The sequence below is a fragment of the Lygodium microphyllum genome, chromosome 23 (genome assembly GCF_053477565.2).
Source record: "Lygodium microphyllum isolate KBCC chromosome 23, Lygodium_microphyllum_v1.1.10, whole genome shotgun sequence".
NCBI classification, from domain to species: Eukaryota; Viridiplantae; Streptophyta; class Polypodiopsida; order Schizaeales; family Lygodiaceae; genus Lygodium; species Lygodium microphyllum.
Window position 1 is genome coordinate 82,817,680 of NC_141157.1, and position 17,602 is coordinate 82,835,281.

Genomic DNA, 17,602 nt, shown 5'->3' on the forward strand with positions numbered 1-17,602 from the left:
GAATCAGCCCCATCATGGACAATATGGTACCAATGGCCAGTATGGCAATCATGGGCAGCCTGGCTATAATGGATTGCATGGGATAAATGTACCACATGGGATTTATGGATAGCAAGGTAGGTATGGGCACCACGGGATGTATGGGCAGCAAGGGTTTCATGGGTAGCATGGCCCTCATGATGTGCATGACAAGATCATCCTAACGAAGTACAATGGGCAATCTCCCTCACCATCGGACTTGGAGGAATGGACGTCCAAGTTGGAATCCTACTTCAATATCTACCCCCACACTGATGATTAGAAAATACTTTTTGCTTCTCTCTAGTTGGAAGGATTTGCCCACACAAGGTGGGCTAGGCGCTATATCGATTGAGAATCATCAGTTCATTGACTGGGAAGATTTTAAAATGTATATGGTCCAAGTGTTTGTGTGTCCTGTGGAATAAGAGCAGTTGGCAAGATGGTGGTACACTCTTGACCAACGTAACCTCACTCTATGTGAGTACACAAATCAATTCATGGACTTGACCATGTATGTGGATAGCATTAGCAATGATGCTTAAGTGCACAAGTATATCTATGGGTTGGAACCGAGCCTATCGAAAAATGTCATGGCCCAAAAACCTACCACACTATTTGATGCAATTGAACTAGCTAAGAGATATGCAAGAAAGTACCGTAAGAATGACCATTTTTAGCAAGGTTCTGGATAGCCTTGCATCCCTTCACAATCACCCCCATACGGAGGTGGTTTCCAAGGCACTTCTATGCCTAATAACAACCCCAAAGTACCCACTTATCCTACCTTCCATGTTAAAAGAAAAATGGGCACTTTCGGGATAGCATTTGGCTCTAATGCTGAGAATAAATATGCTAAAAATAAACAATCCATTGCATCACCTTCCCATGGATCCGGTGGTCAACGCTTCATTTCTCCTGATGTGGTGAAGGAACGGAAGGAAAATAGCATATGCTTTAAATGTGGGGATAAGTACACTACTGATCATGTCTCCAAGTGCCCATACAAGACAGCTAAGGTCAAGGTTCATAGTATGTATGTTATGGAAGATTGGCACAATGATGAGGATGACTTACCCACCAACAAGGCCGAGCTTGCAGAGGATGTTGATCAGGAGTAGTTCTGTGACCCGGAGGATGGGTTTCCTTTTGACTTGGGCGATGATCCATCATGGATACTTGATCTGATATCCCACTCGCCTACCACTTCCCTTTGTTCTATCTCCTTGGACACTTGGACGAGTTCCCGAAGTCCTAGTACCCTACGCATTCAAGGAAGTATCCATGGACAGCATGTCTTCATCCTTGTAGACAGTGGTAGCACCCATAGTTTTGTCAATAAATAAACCACCATTGATTAGTTGAAATGCATGCCTATGGAATTACACCACCCCTTGAAGGTCCAAGTAGCAAATGGAGAAGAAGAAATTAGCACACATTATGTCTTGCAGTCCCCTTATGCTTCGCTGAAAATTATGTGGTAGTGGTTGATTTGATTGCCCTAGATATGGGCCCTATTGATGTTGTCTTGGGTTGTGATTGACTGAAACAATTGGGGAAATTTGCTATGGACTTCTCTCATCTCTACATGGAGTTTACGATGCATGGACAACCCATCTGCCTAGAGGGAGTTCACGATCATGCTGATTTTCAACTCATTATAGCAAAGAAACTTAAACTGGAGTTTAAGAAACGCTCACAAATCTTTGTTTTGCAATTGAATAAGGGCAATTCCGGTCAGCCCTCTGCAATATCTAATGATTCAGCCTTGTAGGCCTTACTTAGGGAGTACAGTGACCTATTTCATATGCTTATAGTCCTTCCCCCTAAGAGGCAAGTGGACCACCCACTTGACTTAGAGCCCCATTCCAAGCTAGTAAATAAACCTCCTTTTACAGACTCTCTAAGTGTGAGCGTGAAGAGGTTGCAAAGCAAGTCAAGGAGTTGTTGGAAATGGGTTTCATTGAACCAAGCTCTTTCTCCTATGCATCCCCTGTCATCCTATTAGTCAAGAAGTAAAGTTGGCTCCTTTCACATGTGCATTGACTACAGAGATTTGAACAAAATTACGGTGAAAAAATGCTACCCCATCCCACGGATTGATGACTTGCTGGATGACTTGAAAGGGGCATGCTTTTTCACTAAGATTGACTTGCACTTTGGCTACCATCAGATTCATATGAGGGAGGGAGATGAGGTCAAAATGGCCCTTAGGATCGATCATGGACTTTATCATTTTCTAGTGATGCCCTTTGGGTTGACTAATGCCCCCGCTACATTTCAAAGCCTCATGAACAAAATCCTTCAACCCTTTCTGTTCAAGTTTGTGCTTGTTATTTTTGATGACATCCTCATTTATAGCAAGTCATCAAAGGAGCACTTGACACATGTCAGAAGGGTGTTTGACATATTGAGAGAGCATTGACTCTCTGCTAAGGAGAGCAAATGCACCTTCATGTAGACATTTGTGGAGTACTTGGGACACATTGTGAGCAAAAATGGCATACAGGCTTGATCCGAAGAAGGTGCAATGTGTTAGGGGTCCACTCCTTCCACCACTACTTTGTGTGGCTTCCTTGGCCTCTCTTCATTATATAGATGCTTCAGTAAGCACTATGACACCATTTTTGCAGCACCATTGAGACTGATCGAATAAAAAAGGAGTCATTATTTTGGGATGCCACTGCTGATCATAGCTTCAAACAATTAAAGGACGGGATTACTTTCACCCCCATCCTTGTCTACTTTGACTTCTCTGAGATGTTTACAATTCATTGTGATGCCAGTGGTGGTAGGGGTATTGGTGCAGTATTGTTGCAAGAGCATGGTGTAATTGCATTTGAGAGCCGCAAGCTTGATGAGAAGGAGATGCAAATCAATGTATATGGCCAAGAGATATTATCCATCCTCCATGCCATCAAGAAATGGCACCACTACTTGTATGGCAGCCGCTTCCAAGTAAAAAGCAACCATCGAGTCCTCTAGTACTTCTGGACTCTTAGTCCACTTTGACTCCTAAGCAAAGGCGATGGTGGGTGGACCGTGGCAACCTTACAAAATTATGACTTCACACTCGGGGCAAGGATAATATTGTGGCTGATTCGCTCTCTCGGATGTGGGCATGCATAGTATCCTCTATTTCAGAATTGGGATTGGGTCGAAGAGCTTCAAGAGGCTTACTTGTTAAATGATCACTTCAGCCACATATTCCAAAAATTACAGCACGAGGTCATGGCTGAAAATTCCCAATATCAGCTCAAGCATGGCTTTATTTGGTTCCATGGCAAGATTGTCATCCCACACACTCCCCCTTCACATAAAAGATCATGGAAGAGATGCATTCTTGCCCCACTGTTGGTCACTTGGGTATTTTCAAAACATATGATAGGATTGTCAAGAGCTTTCATTGGAAAGGCTTATGGAGGGATGTCAAGGACTTTGTGACCAAATGTGTTCCATGCCAATAGAACAAGGACAATACACTTAGGCCCGCTGGCCTCTTGCAACCCCTCCCTATCCTTGAAGGGAAATGGAATCATATCACAATGGACTTCATCACTGGCCTTCCCGCGACTAAGAAAGGGTGGAACAGTATCTATGTGGCAATTGATCACCTCACCAAAGCTACCTACTTTATCCCCACTAAGACCCAATACACTATCTCTCATGTGGCCAGTCAGTTTATGGAAAATGTCTTCAAGTTGCATGGCTTACCATAAGTCATAGTACATGATTGGGATGCAAAGTTTATGAGCAACTTCTGGCAGACAGTTTTCACATCCATGGGGACCAAGCTTACTCCATCGACTACATACCACCCTCAAATGGATGGCCAGATTGAAAGAGTGAACAAATGGCCTGAGACATATTTGAGGCACTTTTGCCATGATGTATAACACAGTTGGGATTCATGGCTCCACTTGGCTGAGTTTGCATATAATAACTCCACACTCCAGCATTGGAGTTTTCCCTTTTGAGGCCTTACATAGGTATAAGGTTCCCCTCTCCACAGTCTTATTTAATGATAAGATAATCCCTTAGAGTCAGGCTGAGTTGAATTGCATGCAAGCCTTACTTCAACAATGTAAAGTGAACATTCAAAAGGCCTAGACACACATGAAACTCTATGCTAATGAGAAAAGAAGGCATTTGGAATTCCGAAGGGGAATTGGTCCTTTTGAAAGTGCCTAAGTCCAACTACTCTATTCTCAAAGATGGCAGCATTAACAAGCTGGCCCACCGCTTCTATGGCCCATACCAGATTTTAAAGAGAGTTGGTGTCTTGTTCTACCACTTAGAACTTCCCCCTACCACCAAAATCCACAATGTGTTTCATGTCAGCCAGTTGAAACCCTTCATGGGCTCCTTAGTGGACTATGTGGAAGAACTTCCCCCCATAGATGAAGAATGCATCACTCACTATATCCTTGAGGCAATAATTGGGCAACAAGGTAAGCACTTAAGATCGTGATCTATTAAAGAATACCTCATCAAATGGCAAGGCCTAACCCTGGAAGAAGCCTCTTGGTGTCCGGAAACCATTATTAATGAATTTCCCCACCTCCAACCGGCCCAACAGTCTGAACACTAGCCAGTTATGCCCCATTTGACCACCCTTTGCCTGCAAATTACACACTGTTTTAGAAAATTTTTGTACTTATCCAAATCTCAGGCATGTGCTTCCTACATAGGCTGAAATTACTCGTCATAAGCTCCATTTTGACATGTGGCATGCCCCATTTGGAGCACCCTATCAAAAGTTATGACCCGTTTACCTCACTAGGCCAATCCTGGATAGCATGATGTCCGAAGTCTTTACCCACCCAATTTTCATTGTAAAAGTGCTCAGAGTAGTACTCTACAACCCTCCCTTAGCCCATCCATCACTCCCCTTCAGTTCTCTCTTTTTTTTAAGAGCAAAAACCTTTAGGGTGGGGATGGATTATAACAAGCAGAATACATACAAATTAGGGGCTAGACACCCAGTCACACTGACCGCGGTATATAAGGTATAAGAGTCCCAGATTAGGGCAAACAGTTATTATCAAAAACATACTCTTCACCTTTATCTCTAGCTTCCATGGCTTCCTCCTTCCTTCTCTCCTCTTTTCTGTCTTTCTCTCTCCTCTTCTAGTCTTTTTTTATCTTCTTCTTGCTCTCCTTCTCTCTCTTCAACTCTTCTCCTCTCTCCTGTCAGCTTCATTCATTACACCTCCACATGCTATCAAAATTACAATAAAAATTATGGGAAAATAAGATGGTGATTTAATTTATTTTTGTGGATTTTAAATATTATTTAATTACCGCATGATTGTAGGTTACTGCATAGGCCTACATACAACACTAGTTGCTCATACTTAGTGATTAAATGGCATGGACTAATGCGATTTGTGTATTGTATAATAAATTATTTAAAAAATATTATTTTGTCAAAGAGTGCTTATGGTGCATAAGAGATATCTATTGGGTACTTGAGTAGCACAAAAGATCTTGATACAATACTAGATCCTTCCTAGAATCTTCTAGATCTTTTTTGCGGATTCTAAAAGATATTAGGTTTCTTAATTTCCATGATATAAAAAATATTAATGATTAATTATCAATTATAATTATTAACTACTAATCATTATTGATTATTAATATTGCAAGAATCCACTATAGCTTTGCTAAAATTAAAGAAAACGTTATAAACAACTAATGGCCAAAGAGTAGAGTTGGGAGAGAAAAGTGTACAAGAGACCAATTTGGTACAATCATCCCCCCATGCATGTATTTATTTAGTATTATTCTCTTGGTACTCAAAATGCAAAAGACATCCCAAAAATAGACCACATATTTGTCTTTCTTACACTACTAATCTTTCCAAATTCTTTCCTCCAAAGAGGATTATCTTTCTTAAAGGTAAGATCTAAAATATCAATCTTAATCTAATCAAGATATACAATAATACAATATTAATTCCAAGATTTTATAAATTATCCTATAAATAATTATTAGTGCTTATGCACATACAACCATCATCAATGCTGAGCTTATGTAGATTGATTAAGCCATTGTTAGCTCAAGAGGAGCAATAAAGACATGCTCTTGGATTGTGTTTGTATTGTGGAGGACTTGGGTATATAGCTACAAATACGAGGCTATATCATGCTTAAAAATCAACAAGGAAAATCCAATGCATTGTCTTGGTGCCCCTATCTTGCATCCAAAAAAAGAGTTGTCATTTGTGACTATTAGGATTCAGTTCTCTTGAAACCAAATGCTAACTACAAAAAGAAAAGGGGTATACAATTGAAAAAGAAATTAAATTTATGCCATTATTTTATTGACTCGAATACAACATATACTAAACAATTGATACTTTTAAGTTATCATTTTCATTAGTGAATTTGTGGTTAAAGATTGAGGTCTAGGATTATGAATAGAAGCTATGCCCAATTAAAAGGTTAATGGGTGTGGAGGGAAATACAAAAACCCTTGGGGTTGACTAGCATAATAGTCTCACCTGGTTAACATTATTTTAAATGTTATTAACATAAAATTGCAAAGTTAATAATGTAGTTTGTTACAAGATTGTAAAAATGTAATCGTGTCGTTGCAATCCGTGATCACATCTAAATCCATGTGTGAGGTATTTCATGTTTCCATGTCAATCCTCATGAGATTAGTTATATTTATAGAAAACAACATGTCATTTTCCTAGTCATCTATTAATATAAAAATTCACATCTATAGCCTTCCCAAATGGGGTCATAATTAATTACTCTCATGGCTAGTGATGAAGCTATTTGAGCTACTATACTTGGGTCCACTTCTTTGAAGTTATGGTGGCCTAGTCTTTCTTATCTTATTTTGTATTATCCTTTTGGTCTATTGAGATTGAGCACAATTGATTTTATGAGCTCCTCCCATTACTAAGATATTGAATTCTCCTTCTTGAGAGATTAGACCATGTATGTTGGTAATTGAGTGATCAATGGGTCCTAAGTAATATCGCTTGTTCTCTCAAATATGATAGATTTAACCACATGTGAAGCTTCCTCAACCCATCCCTTGACCTTTTCAATCATTTATAATTGGTCGTTGGGTTCATGTGGTCTCGCACATGTAATGTCCCCATTACTTAGATTATTTTTATAAACAATGTGCGCATACATTCCAAATATTGATTTATATTGCACATTTTTTAAAACTAGCTCTAATTATGAAGATAATAATTATTATTAATGAGGTCTTATATGCTAGTTCATGGAAGAAAGACTTGGGAAACCCTCCCAAGACTAGCTTATTAAAACTATGTTTGTAGTATAGAACAACAAAAACAATTAGCCTAGTGGATAGTCACTTGGCAGTTAAGTGTACTTGGGTGACGACACTGCGTCGGGATGGGTGACCTCCAAGGATGATTTTCCTACAAGCTAGTGGGAGCTTCTCACACACAGCCAATGGGGCAAACGAAGCATTCGTAGCTTGTTGCCAAGTATGCCAGGGCCAAGATGCCAAAGCCTATGCCTTGGTCGCCGCCTTAGTTGTACGCCTTGGAGTGACGTCCGCCCGACAATGCAGCATGCGGTGTGTCCTCACCCATATATCTGTTAATTTTTATCTTTGCACTATAAAAACAGAGCCCCCTCCCCTTGACATTGTCAAAAACACTAAAAGAAAGTGTTCTCTCTTTATCATTGATGATATCATTGAAAACGCTAAAAAACAAGTGTCCTCTCTTTATCCCCCCCTCTCCATTACTATATAAATAGGGGTAGAGTGTCACGTCAGACACAACAACGACCTGTGCATAAGTCTCTCTGTTTTGTTGACGTGACGAAGCTCTACTATAATAAGCCGAATATTTTTCTCTCTCTCCACACCTACACGAAAGCGCTGCTCGAATCCATCAGCTTCTTCCATGGCTCCTAAGAGACGTCGAGATGCTGAGCAAGGTCATGCTCAAAGAGCTACCCAATGCAAGAAAGTGGCCCTTGTTGAGGGAACTCAACTGCTGAAACGCAAGCAAAAGTTAACCCTGAACCCATTCAAACCGAAGAACTAACCATCCCATAATAAATCGAGGTTGCGGCCATAACCTATAATCACGATGGATGGCCGAATGGATATAATCATATTTAGTATATAAAAAAAGGATTACTTTTAAAGCTATTAACTCTACAATTTCCTAATGAGCGATAAGCTAGTCTGTTACATAGATTACAATAAGTTAGAAAATACTTAAACTTACAAAAACATGTTAGTATTATCAATTGCTTTTTAGGAAGGAACACAGGAATTGATGGAGAGGATAGATTCCATGCATCACATAATTGACAAGTGTGTTAAAAATGTCTTATGGTAATGGCTACTTTTGGATTTGTGAATGATGAATTATGGGCTTTTATGATTTCGTTCTTGCACAAAGACGGACGAATTGTGGATTATGGTGGTTCAAGACGTTGGGGCCCCCAACCAATGCTCCTTAACACTCTACGGAATGTGGGAAAACTCACATGTGGATGGGGGTCCTATGCTCCCGAGGGAGGTAGGCGTTTTTTATTTTTGATCACTCAAGCACCTAAGAGGAAAAATGGCCAAGTGGTAAGTGCCCCTATTATGTAGGACGGCTCCTGAGGCTTAGCGAAGCTTAGAGGGGCTGTAAGCTAGTAAATTCCCTATTGACTGCAAACGAAGTGTCATCACATACAACCCAATCCCAAGGATTGGAAGGTCCTATCCTAGGATGGACGGTATCTTTTTGTGGAAAGATGATTTTGTACCACTTTGCAGAGTGATGATTCTGGATGTTACTATGAAATAAAGTATTTTTTGAATTGTTTGTTATATGCTAAAGATTGAGTTTAACGAATCCAGTTTAACATAGTAATAAAAGGAAGCTGATTTATATATCCAAACAGCGTGGTAGTATGCTTTGCTAATTAGAAAACTAGCAAACCCCATCAAGGAAAGTGGGAGGCTTGGATCCTGACGACCAAACACCTATGGTTGGGTGGACCCAATAAGTTGGGTAACTCTCCATTAGATAGAGTTGATTAAATCGTGATCCTCCCAATATCGATAGGATTAGTTACCAGGTTTAACACCATTTTAGGGGGCCCGAGTTGAGATTTTACCTTATGGGTAGGGGGATCGAGTTACACTCTCCCCTGTCTCTTATTCTTTTTGAACCAAGTGTGGTGTTAACCTCACTCTTGCCTTTGATTGATTACAAAGTGGTCTTTCTTAGGTAGGCCTTAGATTGCTATTAGGGGTGACTTGTCTAGGCTTCCCCTGTGAAGTAGAATTGAGATTGCCATGTTCAAATAAGTCCACAAGTCCAAGGTTTCCCATAGGGAGACGGGATGGTGATGTGCATGGCTATGAATTTGAGTCGACTACTAAGAGGACTCCTCTAGGTTTGTTGGAAGAGGTACCTCACAACACCTCGGAATATTTCCCTACTTCCAATTGATACACTTTAAAGGTGCTACATAGACTTTGTGGTTTTGACTTGATCAAGACCACACACACACACACACACACACACACACACACACACACACACACACACACACAAAGTGCCGTTGGGGCATGTTCTCTCAAAAGATGGATGGCTTTGATGGCCTCTTTAAGGGCCATGGACAATGAAGATGATAGCTGAAACTTCGATGCATATGCTTTGTTTGTGTGACTCTATAAATATAAACAACTCTAGAAGAAGTGACATTATGGATCATTCCAATTTGACTTACTCAATTAAGTATGGGTGTTGCAAATACACGAGTTTATGTTTGGGGTGGAGCTCATGTGCTTTGAAGCACAACAAGGAGAGAGAATGAGAGAGAGAAGCACACATGTGCACTAGGAGGGGAGAGATAAAGCGATTGTGTACAAACTTTATCCAGTTTCTTTCCTCCATGTCAAAAATGGTACAATAGCATTTGGAGCACCCTCATTTTCTATACCACAACCTCAACTATTTTGAGAAATATACTTGTACTGGGCCCTTGATTGTATGGAAGTCCATGGTGCCGTTAACATGTGCATGTTAGTAGCTATTGAGGAAACTCACATAGGAGAATGGATTTACATGTTTGTGTGCTTGTAGCAATTTGTTGTAATCTTAGCTATAATTCACAGATTGACACTTGAATGGATTTCAACTAGGTCATCATGATATCTAGCTCAATTATGTACCCCTAAAAAAGGGGTACTCCATTCACTTGGAGATTTAGGCCATGGGTTAATGACTAACTGGGCCTCCCTCACATTCTAACCGCTATGTCACTCTTTTTGTCTCTTTATGTAGCTTGGTTGAGCCACATCTATGCTTTAGATTATGAATATAGTCTACCATTGACTTGCACATGGATGCTCTCTTAAGGATTCTAGTGCAAGTCCATTTGACTTGCATAAGTCTTGAAAATCAAGTAAACATGTTGTTTTTGACCCATATGATCATGCTAAATCAATATTAAAAGAGAATGCCTTGGGCTCAAAAACCCATTACTTGACGAGTACTTGACCTCGGATGCCCATGGAACTTGTGAAAGGAAATGGAGTACTCTCAAAACCTAGAGTACTCTAGTTAGTCTCAAAAGTCATATAGATATGGTTGCCAAATGTTGGCCCATTGTCTTTCTCTCTACACCAATTCCATAAATTTTCTTTCCTTGTCATGTTGAATGGCTAGTGGGATGAACAAAACTAGTCTTACATATGACTATTTTCTTTATAGCAACATGGCCCTCCATCATGAGTCTATTGGCTTTCACATTGAGGGACTCTAAGAGTTGAGCTAGGCTCATGTCAATCAACTAGTACACAACTTGCCAAAGCTATTAATTAGTTGCATGTGTCATGTGTTCTCAACTTTCACCCTAGAAAAATGGTTACTTCTTGTGGTATTTGAAGTAGCCTCATTGATAAAACAAGATACTATGATGTGGACCATAACCATTGGTAGCTAGCATGCTCTCTATCTACATTCTTCTCTCTATCTCCTCTTCTCAATGACACCTCTCTTCTCCTTTTTGACATTGACATGCATGAACCATTGCCAATCGTGTGTGTGGAGTAGAGACTTTGACTGGCTCCATTACTCATGCAAGTCAATTTACTGATGCATGGTGCGTCTGAGTCTAACCCCATTCAGGTCAATTGACGTATGTGGGATACTAGTTGTAAACAACTGGAGCCCCATATGGTAGGTCATCACAAAACATCAATTATATTAACGGACAAGAGAAATTTGCCAGCCTAAACAATGTAGTCATGTGACATAAGCAAGACTCAAGTAAGTAAACATAGTACCCTCATTTTTAAATGTGCTAAGTTGAGTTTTAGAAGTTCCTTTTTTTGAAGAGATCAAGTCAAGTAAGCCTACCACCGTTTGAAGCTTGCCAGAGCAAAAGTTGTTAGCTTATGTGTGAAGCATCTATGTATGGTTCACCTTTTTACTTACTTTAAGACAATATAACCACATCTAGTTGACTTACTATATGCTTAAAGCTTTAACTCTTATGACCTATACAAGTCAATTCTACTTAGGCATGGCCTAGCTCTAAGAAATGGGGTTGATTGAGGAATCCGAACATGTGCAAGAGGATGAATTCTTAGGCCTCACAAGAGATGAGTCTTAGGCTGGGTTTATGGCAGCACTACAAAACATGATCAATCTTCCACCTCCTTGTGTGAATAGTGAGGCCGGAGGCAATGTGCTACAAGAAGGTAAAGAGAGGTTTTTTCTTAGTGCCAAGGCTCTTCCAAGGGAGAGGGGTCGGTAGAAAGAGGGTGGGTACGATGGAAAGAGGAGGAAAGTCTTAGCCATTTGGAAAATGCCACATCAAAAGCACGTCCCTTTGATATATCTTTGCCGCTGCTCATCTAAACCCACCCATAGGCCTTGCAAGAGGATAAGTTAGGACTTAGGTCCCACCACCACATCACTTATTAGTAGTGTTCGTGTATCTTTAAAGAGACATCTGACGATGAAGAGCAAGGTTCTTAAGGGTTGACTAGGAGATATGCCATATGCCAGTGGCCACGGCCCACATTGGCATGATCCCTTCTCAATTTCTCTCTCTCTCTGTCTCTGCGCTTCTCGTTGCCGATGCTGATGCATGGATGACATGAGCAATAAATAAAGAAGACAATCATCGAGGAGGAAGAATAATAAACTACAATAAAACGAGGACGGATTATTTAAAGGATATATGGATGGATGGAAATTGGAATCATGGAATGGATCGACGAGGAGATAAAGCGCGCCTTCGAACAAATTCATCGTCAGCGGGCTGCGAGACGACGAGAGAGAAAGATATCAGCCGGCGGACCCACCGCGCATGGCATTGTCAGGAGTTTCTATCTATGTAAATAAATCAGCAGTATTTCGAACGTAGGAATAATTAAAAAACTATTAAACAATATTAAGTAAGTGTGCCTCACCAACGCTACAAAGACACTCCAGCCTCCTCCAGTGTGGAGTGTGCTCCTTACGACATGCTACCATGTATGCTTTATTATAGTATCAAATATGCCCCCTTAGCCATGTGCCATATAGTAGGTCCTCAATTGAGCTCACAAAAGCGAGTGCCTAGTGCAGGGGCCATGACACGTGCAAACGGATTCTCAAGGGGGGATGCTAACTTGCAAGTTGCACCCCCACAAGTCGTGATGGTTCTCACCAATGCACAAAGAGTCTCTTCTTCAATAAGAGCCACGACACACATAGGTTAATAGACTTGTCCAAGCCAATACAACTGCGTTAGTTGCTAGTGTGGCCAAGACTCTTAACTTGATTTTGCTTTGCTTTCATGAAATATGGGATGTTTGGAAGTGAAGAGAGTAAATTGGTGGGTGCTCCAATGACTAGCATAATTCATGATGATATCTTGGGTAAGTTACTCATGAATATATATGTGCATCATGTGGGTTCAAAATAAGATATTTTTTACATACCAATTTTATACATTTTTTACAGACATAAGGGTATAATATAAAGGGGTTATTTATAGATTGAATAGAAAAGGGTTATGCTTTATTCAAAAAAAAATCACAAATAAGGATATTTATAAATAGACCTTGAACACATGTGATGTAGAGGATATACATATAGTAACTTCCCCGAGGATGACATGGCATTCGTCCAATGATCATCACTCACAATCTCTCCCCTTTTGCACACTCTCTCTTCTTAACTCAACTCTCTTTGTCCAAATTTAGGCTCTCTCTATGTGTGTGTGTGTGTGTGTATGTGTGTCTCATTGGTGCCTCTTTAAGGTGCCTGATTGTGGAGTTATGGTGCTTGGTACTTGTGCAGGGCCTATCGACTGGTACACTACGAGCCCTTGGCATCCATGTACTTTCATGTGCCTTGGCTTTAAAGCTAACAACTATCTCTACAAGTTGATAGAGAATGCCTCCTTTTGGCAAGTGAAGAAGATGTGTCAAAAGTTGGTTGATTTACCCCCCCTTCTCTCTCTCTCTCTCTCTCTCTCTCTCTCTCACTCTCTCTCTCTCTCTCTCTCTCTATACCGGGGCACATGAGGAGGTCTGTTGAGCTTTAGATGGAGAGCCCCCCTTGATGGAGGCTAGTTGAATTTGAGGCATATATCTACATGAAGTCTATTGGATTCTTCTAAAAATTCATTAGGGTTTTGGGCACATGCTACCATAGATTTCTATGATTGTTTGAGAGTAGGTGTGAGAAATGATGATTGTATACTACTCCTTATTAGGCCTTACCCTACAGTTATCTAATGGTACATGGTGATGGTGTTAGTTAGGCTTCGAAAGGGGTTTCGATTAGGGATCTAGTAACAAAGATGGTGGGACCTATTGCCTAGTTATGCATTTTCTATCAGAAGTTTGCCTGACAAGCCACATGTACCTAGGGTCTCTCTCTCTCTACCTCGCATTAACTATCTTATTGCCTTTATGGTGGTGAAATAGTTAATGCAATGTTTCAAGTTTGCACCCATAGGGGTTCAAAATCGTGAAAGAAGATATGATATAAGGCATCTTTGGGTTTGTTACTTCTATATAAATGTGCATATGTGTGTGTGTGTGTGCCTGCACGCATGCACGCACACACACACACACACACTCTCTCTCTCTCTCCCTCTCTCTCTCTCTCTCTCTCTCTCTCTCTCTCTCTCTCTCTCTCTCTCTCTCTCTCTCATGTACCTAACACCTCTCAATTCTTGGCTTCATTGCTAAAAGAAAACTTGCACTTGTACAGCTCAGTTACTCTAGACCCCTACATAAATCATCAAAATGAGATCAATATGTACATGGAGGGAGTCTCAATTTCTAAGTAAAGAAAGCCTCTTTTTAGTTTACTTCTTAGATCTAAAATGAGGGCTAACATTTTTACATATTCCTAAATTTTAGTAAGTCATTTTTCTGTGTGAGAGTTTAATATGTGATGCATAATGTTGCTTTATAAATCTAATATGCATAGTAGTGGTATAGTTTTAAGCACTACATATTAGTATAAAGATATATTTTTTGTTTGTGAACTCTTCCAACTGATTTAACCCATTTTTAGTTTATTCTCAAAACATCATGCATAGGCACATTAGGAAACAATAAAATCACATCCCCAATAAGACAAAGTATGGGAAATGGTGCCAAGTCTCTATCATACACACTGTGGCACTCATGTAGATTTACGAACTATGAATTATGGAATTCTATTCCATTCTTCTATATTTATTTAACTAATTGATCCAATCTTTCATGCATTTTTGTTCATAGCAATGTTGTTTAGAAGATCATCATGTAAGAAACATTGGTATCACAAGTATTTAACCAAGCTCAAGTAAGTCTATTCATGGTTTCTTGCCATCCTTACAATTATCTATCTATTTGAATGACAATGACTAACTTATCTCAAAACTCCTATTGAAGGCTAATCATGCAAGGCTAGTTGAACTCATTTAACTGGGGAGAGTTGCTTCAGCCAATACATCTGAGAGGAAGGGCTTTTCTTGTTGTAGACATCATGGATCTTCTCCCATAACTACCCTGCAATTTTTCCTTCAAAAAAAATATTGTAGAATACCTACTTAGAGAGTGACAAAATGATGGTAGATATACACAAGTCATCCAATTTTTCTCAATCTCTACACCCTCATGTCTCAATGGTTTAATTTGCAAATTTTGCACCAAAACTTGCCATATCTATGCCTTCTAGTAGTTGTAATTGTTGAGAATGTAAGCATGTGAATCCTCCTTATGCTAGAGAGGAAAAATGTAGCGGAACGTGAATGGTCCTAAGGGGAAGGAAAAACCCTAACCCCAGCCTCCTGGGGCTATATACATAGCCCATGGGTCTACATTAGTTGATTGAGTGAGAGCGACCTAAGTTGTACTTTCATAAGCAACTTAATAAGCAATACTTATTCTTGTGATTTGAGCTCTCCTCTCCCTCTTGTGCGGCACACATTTCAATGTTGATTCCACTTTGATTTTCAACATGGTATCAGAGCCTCCTCTGATCCTTTCAGCTTCCATCATCCACATTTTCAACTAAGTGCACATGAGGCTTCTTCTTCTTTATCTTATCCCTTGATCTCCATAGCCACAACTTGACCCCTTGACCTTGGAGGAGCTAGTGTGAGCAAACAATGCCATATTAGCTTTGGATTTCTTTAGAGACTTTATCCCAGCTCAAGGTGTTTTAGCATGATATATCAAATCTTGAGATTGAGCAACCAAGAAAGTGGCATTGGATGTTTCTGTAGATTTGGTGCATATTTTGCAATGAGCAGTTCACAACCCAATGGCGCAACCTATAGAGGGCACAATCCCTTGAGAAACTATAGGAATTTTTAGCCCCCTAGAGTGGGCCATCTCCCTGTAAAAGGGTTTGGCTTAACTCCCTTTCTACTACCTGCTCTGTAGACAAAACCCTAACTATGGATCACAGTGGTGGCAGCCATAGCCATAAGCTTGAAAGCATGACTTTCTTTCTTTTTTCACATTCTGTATCATTTAATCACTAAGTCATTGCCTCGAGATTTAGTTAATGATTTATGGTCTTCAACTTTGAGATGAGTGCTTTCTAGCACTAAAGTGCATTTGGTTGTCATTAGCCATTGTTGTTTTATGATAAAATAGAAATATGAATGTAATTGAAGTCTCCTCGGACTCATCTACAAGTATTAAAGTTCTCAATCAACCTTGTTCAACCAAATACTCATCCACTAGACCACACAATTGGGAGGGGCCAGAAGTTCAATCCAAGTTCACATCACTAAAGCCCAAGAAGACAATCAAACCTAAAAAAAGGGTTATCAAAAGGAAAGAACTACCAAAGTCTTATTTTGAAGTACTCCATATATATGACTTTCAACCTTTCTCATCCTTGCAGTTTTAATTGTTAAGTCTAAGTTGTTGTGAGACTATGTGGCATCTATGAACACATAGACCATTTTCTTCATTTGGTTTGCATCTATTGGCCCTTATTATTGTAAAGGATTAGACACTTCTACTTGCATTTAACAAGGAGTAAGACCTTCCTATGGCCTCAGCTTATGGTGACATACGCCCACAAATCTGGCAGAAATGACTTCCATCCATGGCAAAAGCTTATCAAATACAAGATGATGGAGAGGGGTTATTGGTCTCTTATTACAGGGACCATACCTATTGATCCTTCCACACCAAATAATATGGAAGACAATCAATGAGCTCAGCTATTAACATGCTTCATCTTGATGAATCCTTAATACACCATGTAGAATAGCACTCTACTGCCAAAGCCAAAATAGGATGGATTGGAAAAGCTCTATGGTGCTCATGGAAAAAATTCACAAACTTTTCTTAAAATTGAGTTTTTCAACCAAGAATATAGTCAAGGAGTGGATCTGGGAAAATTTATTTCCTATATACGAAAGGGCTTATGGCCCAACTAGCTTTTGTACAAGCACCAGTGGTAGTCGAACGATGCTATTGCTATCCTTTTAAAGGTTCTCAAGAAAGTTTTCCCTACTCTTGTAACAACATTAATGAACATCCCAAATCCCAGCTTGGAAAGTATCATCCAGTCATGCTTGTATGAAGAGAAGAGAAACCATAAGGAGGGCACTTTAGCATCTACTTCCTATGATCAATTGTTGATCCATACAACTTCCACAAAATGTTGTTTTTGTCGTAAAAAAGGGTATATTGTAATAAGTAATTGCTGGAAGAAGTACCCATAAAAGATAAAATGTAATAAATGAAAGAAGACTAGGCATATTACTAGTAAGTTTTCTAGTCCTAGGGAGTCCACCTTATAGAACATGTAATATACCATGTGAGTTCAAAAGAAGGGGTATTACATTTAATAAAATTTATAGGATTATATTTACAAAAAATTTGAAAATAATCCATAAGAATTGTAAAGTAAAAGGGATAATTTTAAGGCCTTATAGCATGTAAAGAAAGGATATTTCTTAATATCCTTTGAACTCACCTTATATAGATGATTTCTTATAGGTGGACTCCCCGGGGTCCTAGTGTGCTAGAACCACCTAAAGAATTGGAGGCTAGCTTTGCCTCTCAACCATCTGATGATCGACTCTTTTGAGTCTTGTCAACTCTCTAC